The sequence below is a fragment of the Plutella xylostella genome, chromosome 15 (assembly GCF_932276165.1).
Source record: "Plutella xylostella chromosome 15, ilPluXylo3.1, whole genome shotgun sequence".
NCBI classification, from domain to species: domain Eukaryota; kingdom Metazoa; phylum Arthropoda; class Insecta; order Lepidoptera; family Plutellidae; genus Plutella; species Plutella xylostella.
In genome coordinates this window covers 11,113,107-11,129,999 of record NC_063995.1, presented here as the reverse complement: position 1 = coordinate 11,129,999, position 16,893 = coordinate 11,113,107, and the positions used below count along the sequence as shown (strand labels likewise).

At 35.6% G+C, this 16,893-nt stretch overlaps 1 protein-coding gene across 2 annotated transcripts in view; it reads right to left on the bottom strand.

The window, feature by feature from the left end:
- The window catches only part of LOC105383420 (neuroligin-4, Y-linked), a 45,974-nt gene extending 29,938 nt beyond the window's left edge, over positions 1 to 16,036 (bottom strand). For both annotated transcript variants that reach the window (XM_048626088.1, XM_048626089.1), the window contains exon 1: positions 15,730 to 16,036. The gene's annotated coding sequence lies outside the window, so the exon portion shown is untranslated. The remainder of the gene's footprint in view (positions 1 to 15,729) is intronic.
- Between the last annotated feature and the right edge of the window lie 857 nt (positions 16,037 to 16,893).

Below are 16,893 nucleotides of genomic sequence, written 5' to 3'. Positions count from 1 at the left end.
CTGTCAGGGCATAAATAAAAGAAACGAATTCAGTTTTGTTATGTTATTGATGTTTACGTATTTTTTTGTTTTGTTTTCTGTGCTGGGGAAATAAGTTACCTATCTATTTAGTTTATTTTTTACATTAAATAATAAACTTCTTCAAAAAACATATTACGGGAACAAAATTAAATTAGTATTTTATTTTAATTCTGATAATTAAACGGTCTAAAAAAAACTACCTTATTTTTTTATAACCCAAACCAAAATCCAATTTTAAGTGATTTACTCATTTGAATATAGTTTTTGCAAATTTTATTACTTATAAGTAATAAAATTTGCAAATTATTATGCAGGTCAGTAATATAATAATACTTTAACGAATAGCCCTCAAAATTTTTACTCCAAATATGTTTTTCCCGTTTCCGCATACCATCAATGAGCAGAATCGATTACATTCAAAAAAGTTTTTTTCCTTCAAATTGAGATAAATGTTTGTTTTTACTACCGTTTACCGACACCATTGTACAGAAAGCTTTGTTTTTCATTAACTTGCTAGAATGGCATTTATTTCTCCAACAAAAGCTTCAAAGGGAGCCTAACGCTTTCATGTTATACCTACCTATTTAGGGGTAGAGATGTAATATTATATATTGCCTTTGATACATGAACTTACCTATTTGCTTCTCTACAAAGATACGTGTACTGAAGTACCTAATACTTTAACTGAATATATTCGCATTTTATTGTGTGTGAGATTGTACACAGTTATAATATATTGCTAGTCAAATTCGTGCATTATTAGATTTTATGTAGGTAGAACCAAAATTAGAAACGTTAGCTTTTTTTGTATATTGATGATCAAAGAAGTCTAACATATTCCTTCTGCTTCGTTATTATTAATTTATTGTTCATAAAAAAATATGTACCTAATTAATAGAACTATATATAAAATATATACATTAGATTACGTGTTGCTAACATACAATAATAACAAGTTAATCCCTACTTGACCCCGGATCACTTCTCCCATTCGCACAGCCATCCTTCAACGAGAAACCAAGCCTAAAACACTGCAAAAACACCCCAGAAAAAGTGTCGAAAGAGGCGGCAGAAAACAGGAAAACGAAACTACGAATTATGTAATTAAGGCTCAGCTGGACATCAAAAGTAAATCCTTTTTGGTCCGGACTACGCCGTACAATTTGCGCTACATACCCCGGGGACCCATTCGCTTCCAGAGATATCTCGCCAAGATCTGGAGTTACATCAGTTTTAATGTGTTCTGGGTCGATTAGTCACTATGTACCTATCTTAGTATGTAACAGTTAATAGGGTTTCGAGTGATAGTCTTCTGTTTGTATGGCTTATTGTGTTTAGGGTAAAGCGTTTATTGTCGGCAGAAGGGCCTTTATGTCGAGTAGTTTAATTTTGTAATGCTGTATCGTAGGGTGTGGGTGAATTTTACACGTGTTGGTAAATCGTATTGAGTTATAAAGGTCTGTCTGTGAGTTTTGGGACATGGAATAATAACTAAATATTTTATGCTTAATTCGGAAGTCAAAAATATAATAACGATAAATACCACAGAAAAAATAATTATTATAAAACGAGGTTAGATAGGGTAGACCTCAGTGGTTGGACGAAGAAAACCAAGATCAGACAGGTTTGACGCACCTTTCGAGAATATGTAGCATGGATCCATATCCCAGCTGCTTTCTCATCTTTTCAACGACAAAACAGAGTAAACAAACAGTCCTGGCCGTCGATAAAGCGGAATTTAAAAAAGGAACAAAAAGAAAATGGAAACTTTATTCATCGTTAGCTCTCGAAGCGGCGACCGTATCGTCAGGGCAAATGGCCGGATAGACCATTCCGAAGTACCGTAGACAAACATTTGTATGTAAACTGAGCCATCTTACTACGGATGGCCAGTACTGATATATTCAAAGCCTTTGACTTTAAAGACTCGGATGGATCTGAATCGGTGCTTTGACGCTGATTTTGTATCGTTTTGCAACCGAACGTTTAGCTTTAGAAACAAAAAAAACTTACTTATAATTTTACTGTATTTTTTTATACATATCTGAAACCGAGATCATAATATGAGTAAAAATAAAATACCTACCTTTGTAAAATGAGTCTAGTATCATCATTATCACTCAATAACCTACTTTAAATATGCCTATCTTACAGCAAAGTCCTAAATGGTCTTATTTACCAACCTAACACAAATATAATTATTACGAGCATCATAAAAGTCGTATTTCCCCCACTGGATATGACAAAACATAATCACATTTGCAACATTTTTCCGCCCGACTAGTTCCAAGAAGGTCACTGAACAAGCAGTTTATAGCCCGAGAACTTAGATAATATATTTTATTTCTCCTTTCTTTCACACATACCTACCGAATTCTAAGAGAAGGTAAAAGGGATTTAGATCGGAAAAAATTGCTAGAAATGTTAACAAAGAAGAATAAACCTTTTGTTGGTTTTCGTATTTTATTTTGGATGGTGTAATGAAACACATTTTTACGGAGATTTGTACTTACGAAGTTAGACCTAGCAGAATCGAGTTAATACTTTACGCAATATTCTGTATACTGTTTTTGAGCAGCCAATTGTTTTAAATATGTTCCTTCGGCATAGAACGATGTAATTGAGTAGATAACACACAATACACTCACTGAATTCACGGCAATACAAATATTCCGCTTACAGTCGACACGAAACCATTTTTTTAAAACATTTAATTTAGAATTTGATCAAAATACCTATATTTAAGTTTTTAGTTGGTAATATTCTGATGTGCTGTTAAATGTAGTAAACTTCAATATTGCAGACGGCGGTGGCGTCAACCAAACTTAGGCCCGGGTTTCCTATTACGCGCCGTAGATCGCGTCCAGCGTCATGTCGTAGGCCGCGTCACGATGCTCATTACATCTACGCGCCAACGTCGGCGTGTGAGGGAGACCGCATCAGTACATTTCGCCCCGGGTCTCCTATTACGCGCCGTAGATCGCGTCCAGCATCACGCCGTAGGCCGCGTCACAATGCTCACTACGTCTACGCGCCAACGTCGGCGTGTGAGGGAGACCGCATCAGTACATTTCTATAGTGAGCATCGTGACGCGGCCCACGGAGCGACGCTGGACGCGAACTACGACGTAAATAGGAGACCCAGGCCTTAGACTTTTCCTTATAGGAGTAATTTGGTGATATTGTGGCTGGAACTTTTTCATTGCACGTGAGTGTGTTATTTCGTGTTTTCATAATGTTAGCATTTCATCTCAAACGCACAATTCGCTTGAAAAGACATTTTTACTGGATGCTATTCGCAATCTCGTGATTCAATATTGCAAAAATGATTTGTGAGCTTGCCATATGAACGGAAGCCATAATGTTATCGCAGAAAATACCAACCGTATATTCAACAAAATTACAGCAAGATACCTTCCAATCTTTTTGGTATATTTTCAGTAAGGGAACGATCTTGTCTTGAGTAGCCAACCCTACATATATTATAACTGCCTAGGTACGAGTATACACACGGTTTAAATATGAGTTATTTTTGTTTTCTCGTCCCATACAAGTATTTTATATTGAGTATCGCACATTATACCAAGTGAAGTGCCTAGAATTTTAATATACTACAATGGGAGTGGTTATTGCGTAAACGACTCGGCACATTAACTTCTAAAAGAAAAAGGGAATATTAAATTGTCAAGTGGCCGAATGAAATAGTTTTTTTTTTGCGTTTTCTGACCAAAATATTCACATTGCAGTGACACCCCTGTCACCGCATAAGCTACTCAGATGGAATACAAGGAATTAAATACAAAAATACGTCAAGTGCGAGTCTTCACTTATATAAAGGGTTCGGTAGCAACCCAGTATAGTACTGTTATTTCTCGAAAGAGTTAAATTTGCGGTTGTCAAAAGTTTTCGCTTGTAAATATGGGCGGGCACACGCAATGATTACTAATCTAATAAGATTTTCGTTTTTGCTATTAGGGTACGGAACGGAGTACGGAACTCTAAAAACGCTGGACATCCTGAAACCGCTGTCATACGCACCTGCGGAAACTTTGCCATATTCATGACAACTCAGCGATTTCAGAACGATACTGAATTTGTAGTGCAATTCCAATGTGTTGAAAGTAATGTATCTAACTAATCAACTTCTAATAAACTCTATGGCCCAGAGGGAATATACCTAAGCATGAACTTTAGTTGTAGTTTGGTCCTAATTAACGACAATTCTATACAAACACAAATTCTGCTTAACTTTATGGTCTTACCCCCTTATTCATTAAAAAGTTACTGGACGCTTTAGCCATTGAACTGGTTTGTCACTCTCTGTCAAAGAACAAATTGCTCTGGTGTGAAAATGATAGTTCGTCTTCACTGTGAATTTGCGATCGTTTTAAAAACGTTCAATTGTTTCGAATAACGAAGCTTAACCGTCGAGTAATCTTTTTGGTTATACCTCTGTAACTGTCACCGTTGTTGTGCTAATGCGGTGATTAGGTACCGGCCGGGAACTGAATTCGGGGCTCAGCTGTTTCAGGATTGCTCCAGCTTGGCAAAAAAGACAAAACATAGGTAGCGATATAGATTCTTGTTTATTTTTTCCTAAGCTTCAGTGATGCTCCAGTACTTAATGGACTTTATAGAAAAAAACGTCTACCCAAAGAGAAAAACCGAGATTTAGGTTTACTTTGTAAAATACAGGGTGTAAATAGTACGTAGTCACAATATACTTAGGGCCTGTTCCACAATGTCTGGGTAGTGGCTACCTGTCGGGTAAAATACATGTTGTCACTGTCAAAAAAATAATAACAGAGAGTGACAGCATGTATTTTACCCGACAGGTAGCCACTACCCAGACATTGTGGAACAGGCCCTTAAAATCATAAAAAAATTAAATTCCCATAAAGCTCCAGGTCCTGACAACATAAAAATATCAGATATTAAAATGATAGGCGAGGACATTTCAATTGCCATTTCAAAACTTATTAATTGTAGCGTAAATTGTGGTCACTACCCGAATGAACTGAAACTAGGTTGTGTAAGGCCGATTTACAAAAAGGGCAAGAGAAATGACTTTTCAAATTATCGGGCAGTTACCTTACTGTCTTCCATTGACAAAATTGTGGAAAAATACGTTTGTGAACAAATTCATAACTTCTACAGAAAACACAACGTAATATACAATAATCAATTTGGATTTCAAGCAGGTAAAGGAGCGACTGACCTATTATCGAAATTTAGTGATGAAGTTAATGGCTATTTAAACGAAAAAAAGCAAGTACTAGTGCTTTTTATTGATTTTTCTCGTGCGTTTGACACACTTAACCATAAAAAACTCATAAATAAGCTGGACAATTGTGGTGTAAGAGGCCCTTTACTAAAATGGTGTGAAAACTACTTAGAAAACCGATGTTCAACTGTTAAGATAAATAATACGTTCAGTGATCCTAAAACAATAACAGAAGGTACAGCACAGGGCTCAGTTCTAGGGCCTCTTCATTTTTTATCCTACGTCAACGACATGAGTAACTGCATCAACTACTGTACTTGCTTTCAGTTCGCGGATGATACATGCCTCGTTGTTGCTAATAAAGATCCACAAAAAGCTAGAGATCTTCTGCAATCGGATCTAAATGCAGTAACCAGATGGTGTCATGATGCTGGATTGGTAATAAATTCTGACAAAACCAAACTCCTACATATCAAGTCTCCATATGTAAAGTATTCGGACCCATTTACTAATATAGTGTCACATAACCATAAATGTCTGCATTCATTAAATAACAACAGATGCAACTGTCCCTTTATCGAAATAGTAAACGCTCAAAAATACCTTGGTATCATTATAGATAGCAAATTTAACTGGAGAAATCATATCGAGCATGTGTGTAATAAGTTAAGACACTTTTTAGCAACAATAATAATTTTAAAAAACAGAATTCCCTACAAAATTAAACTAATGCTGTATCATTCCTTGGCAGATTCGTACATTGAATACGGAATCAGCAGCTACGGGCGCACATATAATACATATCTTAATCAAATTTACAATTTACAAATCAAAATACTAAAAAACATAGTAACAAATAACATACAACACCAATTTTATAATAACGACAAGGGTCTTTTTAGTCACTGTAAAATATTGCCAGTCCACACAAAAGCACAACTAGCAATACTTAAGGAACACTTCTTCAACGATGAATTAAAACGCAAAATTGATCACCCTGTAAATACACGTGCAATGGCCAGAAACAGGTTACAAACAACAAGCGCAAAAAATACGTACGGCGAGCGGACCGCTGAGTACATTGTGCCCCGACTGATAAACAAATTGCCAATCGAGTTGATAAACAAGATCACGCCTATGAACTATAAAACTAAACTAAAATCATACTTCATTGAGAACATGCATGCTTAGCGGTGCCTTTCCCGTATTCATATGCCTACTAGGTATATTATACCTACATAGATACTCGTATTGGAATTATTATTTATTTATTTTTTTAATTAAGATAAAACTAGAATAAATAAAATTGTAATACGAGTATTTACCAAAAGTCATACCTATACCTAAAAATATTATTATTACGTTTGTACCTTTATGTAGTAATACTAGTACCTATAACGCATTAACCTCTCTGTGTATTTTTCTAAATTGTTAACGACTGTGTAGCATTAATACTAACCTTAGTGGTTAAAATATGCTAGTAAAATGTATTATAAAACTAAGATTTGTTATGATAAATAATAAAAAAAAAAAAAATGACATGCCCCCGAAAACTACATCCACGTACGTGATCTACTAGACAAATTGAACAACTTTCCCTAAGAAAAATATCCTAAGAAATCTTACAGTAGGTAGGTATCTAACTTTGTATGGGAAATCGAAAAAAAAAAGTTTATTTCCCAGGGTATGTTTCTTGGGGATTTTTTTTCAGTTTGACCTATAGATCATGTAGTTTCAGTTTTCGGGAGCATGACATTTACACCCTGTATTTTACAAAGTAAACCTAAATCTCGGTTTTGCTCTTTGGGTATGAGTCATATGACGCTTGATTGACTGATCTTTATGCCTGTTAAATGAAGTAGGCAATGATTTCAAAAGGAAGGATACGCCCTTCAGAACATTTTACTGAAACCTTCTTCATTCAAACAAAATAACTGTCTTCTGTCATAATTTATTTGAACTATGCCAGTGCCGATCTACTTATCCTGACGACGCAACCTTGTACGTGCGTTCATATTATACCGTCATCGTCACCGGACAGTTTATAATAATAATATGAGTGAGTTGTATGCGGTTATACTTTTGCGATGATATTTAACAAGTGACAAAGAAAAATGGACCATTACATTCATACATATGTACATACGTATGAAAACATTATCCTCCGTACAGGTCGGGTAAAACTAAAACTAATGAGAAATCACGCTCTAAATAGTACGCAACAAGAAAATGTTCGCGGAGGATAGCCAACAAAAAATTACATCCGTACAAGGTTACATCATGCGGCCATTGTAGACTTTGGTAGTAAAATAATTATCACTTTAAAATGTGTTTATTTATTCATTTAAGGATGTTACGATATTCTATGTTCCTTTTTAACCTTTGTATCATAGTTTTTGCAGCCTTTCACAACACACATAGGCATATTTATCACAAGATTCACAAAAAATTAAGACTATCTCTCCTTGACAGACAACTGTCGACTGAGGACCGTTGGCCCTAAAATGTAAATTTTAGGGCCAACGTACGGGTGCCATTTTCTTGAGTGGTTTGCCCTGTCCTTACGCTAGTAATATATTTATGTCTATGGAAGTAGGTTATACCTTGAAAACTAAGAAATAAAATGTATGGATCATACCTAATAAATGATGTTAAACTATGAAATACTGCTACATCAATAAAACTTTAATTGGACCTCAAGTCTTTCCGATAACTCTTACAATTAAGCTACCCAACGAAGGTATCATCATTAACAGGCCAAGGGATGACTATTTAATATTTAAGACCACGAAGTTAATAAACTCTCCTACTTAATATTCTATTCATTTCGTTGAAAATTTTAGACAGCCATCCCATAACAATGAGCCCTGTGGATTTTATCTGACGCTTTATAAATCGCCTATAGTAAAATGTTATCACCATTGCGGGGTGACTTTATCTTACGAAAAACTAAGTTTCGACTACGACTCTATCTCGTCGCATTAAACGTACTAATGAAATGACAGTAATTTCGTTGATTCGTTTTTTGTCAAGTTAGAGTAACGGTTTTCCTATTAACTGCCACAATTTATTTCATCCTAACTAATATTATAAATGCGAAAGTAACTGTGTCTGTCTGTCTGTCACTCTTTCACGCCAAAACTACAGAACGGATTTGAATGAAATTTGGTATACATACGGTTTAGACCCTGGGAAAGAACATATATTTTTATCCCGGGATTCCCACGGGAAAACTTTTTAAGATTAAGCGAAGCGCGCGGGAACAGCTACTAATAATATAAAAGGAGTTAAGACCCAGTATTTTGACATTTGTATGGGCTTATTCACTTTAGCTAGCTCGTGGCTTTCACCAGATTTTATTGGCGATACGGCCTTCGTTTTATTAGATGTCTTTATTAACCCTTATTTGCGACCGCCCAAGTTCTTAAAGAATGTGACCCAAGTTTTGCCTTTTTCTATCGACGAGAATTTTATATTCTAAACACGACCGGGAGTTATTAATGTTTAGTATTGAGTTATTAATTTTGTATACCTATTTGTTTATTTCAGCTGGATTTTAGATACTAAAAATAAACTTTTATTACGGGGAAGTGTACAAAAGGTAGCATTGTTTTGTTTTCATTTTAACAGAAAATACTAAACTTCATTCACCACATTAAATTTATAAAAAAGAAGGTAGGTATGATCGTAGGATTTACCATTTATTATGAAACAAAATACCTTTAGGAACCACATTTTTTACCCAATGAAAAAAAATGTTTCACAAAAAGGTCCAATCAATAAGTTAATTTGAATTCCTTACTCGATTGAGAAATTTAAAATTTCAATTTGCCTTTGAACAGTGAGGGCCGACCGGGGTCGCGGGGAATAAATTGATTGTGCTTATTTTAGAACATTTGCTTGAGTTCTTCGTACATAACCCGGGGATTTATGTATTTATTTTATTTATTTCTTCTTCTTTTTTCTAGTGCTTCTCAACTACTGGAGTTTGGCGGTCAGCTCTGCATCATCATCATCATCATCATCTCAGCCATAGGACGTCCACTGCAACTGAACATAGGCCTCCCCCAATGATTTCCACCTTGTCCGATCGGAGGCGGCCCGCATCCAGTGCTTCCCCGCGCACAAGTCCTATATCGTCCGTCCATCTCGCGGGGGGCCGCCCAACGCTGCGCTTTGCATACTCCTCTCTATCCTTCGCCAAGCGCATCAGATGTTCCACGCTGGCCACTCCCGTCCATTATTTATGTATGCACACATTATTCTATACAAAACACACACACATAAAATACAAAACTAGAGTTTGTAATTTCTTCCAGCCAACCCTTGATCGATATACTGCGGTAAAAATATATAGACATAGAAATATTCTAAACAATAAGAAAAGTGTAAAAATAATTGATTATGATTATAACTTTTTATTACATGAGCATAAAGGTATATACATATAAATAATGTTTTATGTTTGTATGGTTTGTTTGAGCGAAGTCACTTTGAAAAAAAAACCTACACTGAAACAATTCCAAGGAAAATCGTTTTCAGGCAATGCGAAGTTCACACGCAAAAGCTAGTTACGTTGTAAATCTGTTGAAATGGCGTCACTCAGTCGATCTATTGACAGTGACAAAATCGTAATAACTGCCACTCGAACGCCTAGAAAGCTTTGAGAGATACATAAAAGGAGAGAATAATTTGATGCTTCAGTACTCAGAGAGAGGAAACCTGCGTTCTAGATTTGTGAAACTACTTTTTACTTGCTAAGACCATTTTAGACAATTTCGAAAATTTATAATTCGTAGTAATAATATTCCGTTCTTCTCCTTAGACAGAAAGAGCCCCTCTTATCCGAACGGAGAGTAGTTTGTTAAAATTGACGTTCATCAGAAAATTTTATAGGTATTTATACGATGAATAAAAATATTTGACTTTGACTTTATTAGTAAAAATGTTAGTGAAGGAATAGTTTAAACTAAAATTCAGTGAATCTTTGTTTAGAAAAAATTCCCGAGGAAGTGGTTTATGTTAGAAATTCAAATTATGTACAAATATTAAGTTCATTTCAAAATAAATAGGTCTGCCGCTCGAGACTCAAATTGAAATAGGTCACTTGAAGCCAAACCACCCGTAGCGGAGAGTTCTAGTTGGTTTATTTCTGATTTGACTCAAAAAAGTTACATATCATTATTTTGATTAGTAAGATGATAAAAATAATATTTTACAGGGCCTTACGTTGTCTTCTCATTAGAAAGGCCGTAGGATCCAATCCTGGTGACCTTCCTATAGGAATTCAAGTAATATTTGTGGAATAAAGTATTAAATCACAATATTAATTAAGTGCAACCATACCATGTGCTCTAACTTGAAAGAAATCTACATATCTACACACACGATTCTACATGCTTACCAGTGCATTATAAGTGCATTATATATGGTGATAGGTCCTGCGACGTATCACGTCACTAACGGGTCGCCAGTAACGCTTTCAGTGCAATCACAAAGAGCGTTATCTATGTATACTAACTTCATTGGCCAATGTCGATAAAATTTACTTCTACAGGATGTTCTCCATCAAAATATTCCATTTAAATCTCACTCTAAGTTAACATTGGGTTTCTACACTGAAACCAAAACGCTACTCGCAGGCATCAACTTTCCCGGCCCGAACGAACAACTTCTAATGAAAGAGTAACAAACAATATGGCCGCTACGGTTCCGATACAATTGTTTTTTCCTTCAAACTTCAGGCTACGCTTCAAACGAGTACGCTGAACTAAAATAAAAGTTACGGTTGGTATAATTAGGTACAGTAGAAGCCACCTACTTATATTTAGAATATTGTTGTAGGTATATACGAGACAAGTAAGTATTTAGACATGTTATAGACTGTGCTCAATTAGGTTTCAACAACGTTTTTGGTGAATCAATGTCGTGGATTTTGAAAGCACCAAATTTAAATTTAACATTGTGAAATTATTATATTTTATTGTACAATCTATTCAAATATTTAGACCTTAAACTTATTGATATAATTATTCTAGAGATATTATATTGCTTATCCTGACAAACAAGGCGTAAAATAATACCTTTCCCTATTTACTCGAGGGATAAAGACTTGATAAACTCAAAGTTACTGTCCTAAAGGTTACCTGAAGACGATGACCTACAAAAACCCGTTGAGATGGTGGGCGGGAAAATAATATTTCTCTTTTTAATAAATTCAATGACAAAGGGACGCACAGGTGCCAAGGAGGCCGAACACCGAAGATTTCTAGATATCCGACCTTTTTATTCAATTGGAAAAGAATTTAGGAATCGAATGTTAAAAGCGGTTGGTCACTTGAAATATATTGCAATTTTGTTTCGTCCTTTTTGTAACTTACTGAAAACGTGTTTGAGTACGAAGATACGATCTATTTAACGTTTCTGTGGCAGTTATGTCGTCTTGGGGTTTGTCAGCGTTGTGACCAGAGGTGAGCAACTGACCAGTCAGGGTTTGCACGACTGATTTTCTGCATTTAGTCTCTAAGGTGGGACATTATGCGTGTAATACTGACTGGGTGACCAGGTTATAAAGCTAGTGGACGACCTAGGCTAATTATGACTTTCCGGAGAGACCCCGGAGATCCGAGGGTTTTTTTATCGTAGTGTTTCGACACCTATGCAATGTAGCAAGACATAGTAGCTAACCGCTAGTGCTGACCGCCACTCCCAGTAGTGGAGAAGCACTAGACGAAGAAGAAGATAGTATATACCTAAGGTTATGAACAACATAAGGAAAATTTTGGTAAGTCACTTCTTCCACACCCCTACGAACGAAGCAAGATGACAAAGCCAGTATTTAATGAAACATTTCAGAATATTGCTGAGGTGATGTAATGTAATAATAACTTTGTTTAAATTACGGCATTCATTAAACCCCACCTCTGACGTGTGTATATTTGGCCCAAAACGCAACACAAAGGTTAAGAAGTAGACTAATGGGTTTAATATACAAGGAAATACAGAATTTCGGCCGTAATTTTCATTTACAAGCGTAAATATATTAATATAAACCTTTGCTACGGGCTGCTACAGTATAATACCACCCACACCTTTATGTGTACATCTAAATTTTGGAAAGCCTAACTTAATTAGATTATAAAATACTTACTCGGCTTGCCTTCTCCCATTTAGTAGTAATTTGAAAATTTCAGACGCTGGTTTCTTTGTTTTCGGACTATCATAGTATATTTAAGTAATATAAGTACTTATTTATTCAATGGTACATGAAAGAAAAGTCATGTCAAGAATTTTATATGGAGATGACGTATAATTGATAACCAATCCCTGTTCGGTTAGATAACCGACTATGGAGAAATTGGGGCTAATCCTTACAACACGGTTACTAATCCTAGTTCAGCTCGACTATCTGTCACCGACAAGCAAAGAAAAGAAGTATCTGTTAAATAAAGAGCTCAGAAAGAAAGAAAGAAAAAACTTTATTTGACAATGACAGCAATCATACTTAAATATATACACAATAATACAGAACTTACGTATAAATTTGCTGTCCGCCAAAAAGGCGTCCACTCAGCTATTGCAGCGCCCTTGGCCACAGCCAAGGATACTGCGCTGGTGTTTCAGTGGAGGCCAGCGGCAAAGACAGCGTAAAGGATTAGGAAGTCAGATAAGTTGTTAATCGCTGACGACCAAGGGTACGCCCGATGGGTGATACAGATAGATAGTAACAAATTAAACAATTTTAAACATTGTATTCCACAAATTAAGTGCAAGAATTATATACAGCATGTATGACTTTCTAAACCGTAAATCTACAGACCGGATGCCTACCCCCTTTCTCAGGGGACGAAGGGCCAAGACACACAAATAAATATAAAATAATAAATAAATATGTGGGGACATCTCACACACGGCCATCCGACCCCAAGCTAGGCAGAACCTGTGTTATGGGTGTCGGACAGCTGATATATCTACACAAATACATAGATAGATAGATACTAAATATAAATATCAACACCCAAGACCCGAGTACAAATATCTGTCTTTAAACAAATATCTGCCCCAGCCGGGAATCGAACCCGGGACCATCGGCTCAGTAGTCAGGTCACTAACCACTACGCTATTCGGTCGTCAATGAAGGTACCTTCGTACCCTTTGAAGGACATTAACCCTTTTCAGACCACCTTTTATTCCCCTCGTATAGAATACGACCGTAATTTACTCGAGTATTTGTACAGATTCCTATACACATGTCGTTGGTATATTAAAGTCGGATACGTGTTAAATTAGATTAGTATTTAGTTTAAATTAGAAGAGTACAGCGAGTATTTAATTTTATAGTGGGATTATTGATTTAAAACAATGGTTAACGATGTATTTCTATTGTACCTGGTTTTATCCTTAAACACTGATGCTGCTGGCTGTCGATATCAACCACTCGCTTTACACCTGACTTGCCTGCCGTAACGCAATTATAGTAGTTACCGTTTTATACAGGTTGTCCCAGGTCTAACTGCACATCTGAAAGATAGTGCGACAATTCGTCATTCTAAACAAGTTTTGTTCTATGAATTGAAAAAAAACTCGCATTTTTCTATGCCTACTTCATGGAAGCTCTGTTCATTATTATTACCTATATACATACCAAAAAATACCTATATCTTTAGTATATACAGGAAGCATGTGAATTGATTTTCACATGGGAACACCCACACTACAGTGTAGCCTCTCAGTGCTAATAGATTGCCTCGAAGCCTATCCAAATCACTTTACATAGTGTTATGTTACGTGATCCGATGTCGGTTTATATAATAATATATTACTATACGCAGTACATATATAATTATATAAACACATACATAGATTGATAGAATACCCTTGATTGATGAATTTAATTGTACACTAATTAAAAGATAACAGACCCAAATCTTATTAAGTAGATACCTTCGTACAAAGTGAATAGTAAATTGGTTCAGATTTAAGCGGCGCCCTTTAAAACGATAGTAAACAAACGGATTATTCTTGATTTATTCTTGTATTACTTATGTTATAGGTAAGTAGAGGTACACATAATTATATTATATAAAAACATATGAGCACGCACATTAAGCACAAGCAGTCTCAATCCAATTTTTCTCTTTTTACGCAAATCTTACTGCTGCATGTCCGATGAAATTTAAAACAAGGCTAATCTTAACATAAATATCAAATATGAGAGGCAAAGTAATGTTTTGGCAGTGTTCTCTGGCACTCTTGACTAAGCAGTACTGGGCTGGATTTACGGCCATTCATTTGTTTTTATAAGATGGATTGCTGAGCTCTACTCACTTATATTACTTTTTGTGTTTAGCGAAAACCTCTATATACATAGCTTACTATGCTGATATCTCAGCTGAGATACCTGACCTAACCAATGTTAAAAACCCCACGACATTCAACACTAAGTGCCAATTTCTCCATAGTCGGTTATATCTAACCGACAGGGATATATTTATCTATTATACGCCATCTCCATATAAAATTCATGACAGATTGTCAAAAGATGTGTCAAAAGTCAACCACTACTCCCTGGTTATGCTCTAACTGACTATGGAGAAATTGGCACCAAAAGTCAAAGAAGTTTTAATTTAACGAACAGATTTTCACATGGGTAAGGACACTCGGGCCAAAATTACCTACGACCCTAAAAATCAAAACTTAAATTGGCCCAGCCGTTGGGGAGATACGCTAAAACAGACAGATACATACACCCAGATACACAGACATGATATACTTATACATACTTTACACCCCTCTTATTCCGTCCGGGGTAAAAGCATACTGCTATACTCAACCTTCTTCTAATCGTTTCAGTAACAAATACTAAAACTTGATCCGAAGTCTGCAAAATTTTCTATTTGACAGTTGTTCCATATGTAATATATCATTTAATTGTGTTTAAAATCCAATTTCCATGCTATGCCTTGATAAAAATTTAGCGGACCACTAGAGTTTTTCACCTCGATGACATGTACGGTCAAGTGCAGAGAAACCTAACCCCCCTCACATAGTAATAATGTTTCTGAGAGGGGTCAGGTCTTTCTGCCCTTTACTGTACCTAAGGACAAGCTAGTCAGATTAGCTTTCAGTTGCTGACTGCCCAGAATGCATCGGACTTTGGTATATTATGTAAAGTATGGGTAGTAAATATAGATCTTATCTAGATCATGCTTCAATTGGGAGGCTCTTTTCGTGTACCCCTTGAAATTTTGTTCAAACTTATAACAAGATTATTATTGTTTGTTCATTGGTTAAAAGTTGGTACAGACATTGTGAGTACACTTCCTGTACTATATACCTAGCTTGTCCGTAAATAATTGAAATCTCCTTTGCATGGATTATGCTTACATTTTTAAATTGTATGTTTGCTAATTGAATCCCAGAGTGTAAAAAAAGGTTATTCACTTTCAGCCCTGAAAAAAATAATGAAGTTTAGAAAATTATACCTGTTTTAAAGAAAAGCGTTGAGCTGCAATATCCGAATGAACAGTTATCACACATTACACACAAAATTTACAAAATAATGTACGCTAAACGTCACTATTTTATTCACACTATTAATTTGTATAAGTCATTAAAACTGAAAAAACACACATAATTTAAATTTGAATCTTAACTTAATTCAGTTGATAACCAAAGACACAACACAGGAAACGTAATACGTAACAGAATTAAAATAACATTTATAAAACGGATATTTAACGCGGTGATCATAAAATAGCTCAAACGCGAGACACACCCGAGCGGCACCGAGGTCGGGCAAAGACTGAAAATGTTATTTGAATTCCGAACGTAAATCTAACTGTCAAAGGGGCTGCGGAACTTCGGTTTCCGAGCTTTCAGCTAGTTGGTCGTTTCAATAAGAGATGGCGCTGTTATCCTTTCAGCAAGCAATATTTATTCCGGACGGAAACTGTGCTCACTAATGAGAATTGTTTACTGAATTGGAATGGATTAAGAAATGTTTTTTTGAGAAACCATTAGCCGTTTGCCATTGATGAATTCATTTAAATTTAATTAAGCTCGCATTTTCCTGCCAGTAAGAAGTAGGGGAACGACAACAGTAACTGTTTCAAGTTAATAGGGATTATGATACACAATGTTCCAAAAAAAGGCTGTCTGGGAAGCACCTCGATGATTCTGTTAAAAACATCTGATACTCAACGATGCCTTTTTGGCTCAATTCAATTCATTTCAATTATATTATTATGTCATTTTCATGAGATTCAGTTTAGCTAACTATGTTAGACAGTGATATTGATGTCGATTCTGAAGGAATAAATTCTAATTTTAACGCTGTCAAACTAAAAAAATTGCTAGCATAAAACGAGATTTACGTAAACAATTATAGAGTCGAATTTTAAACAAAGAAATTAAGGTTTTGACAGCTCTAAATTTAGAATTTCTGCCTTCAGATTCGACATCATTAAAAAGATAGCGATTAGATATCATGGCATTCTTACACATATACCATGTATCTTAGAAAACCATAGTCCTAAGCTTCGGAGCACTGCGACCTATAATACCCGACTACGATTTTATAATCATTAATTTGCGAGCAATGAAAAAGTTCCACCTAATATTGGCATGTGCTATGTTACTGGATCTTT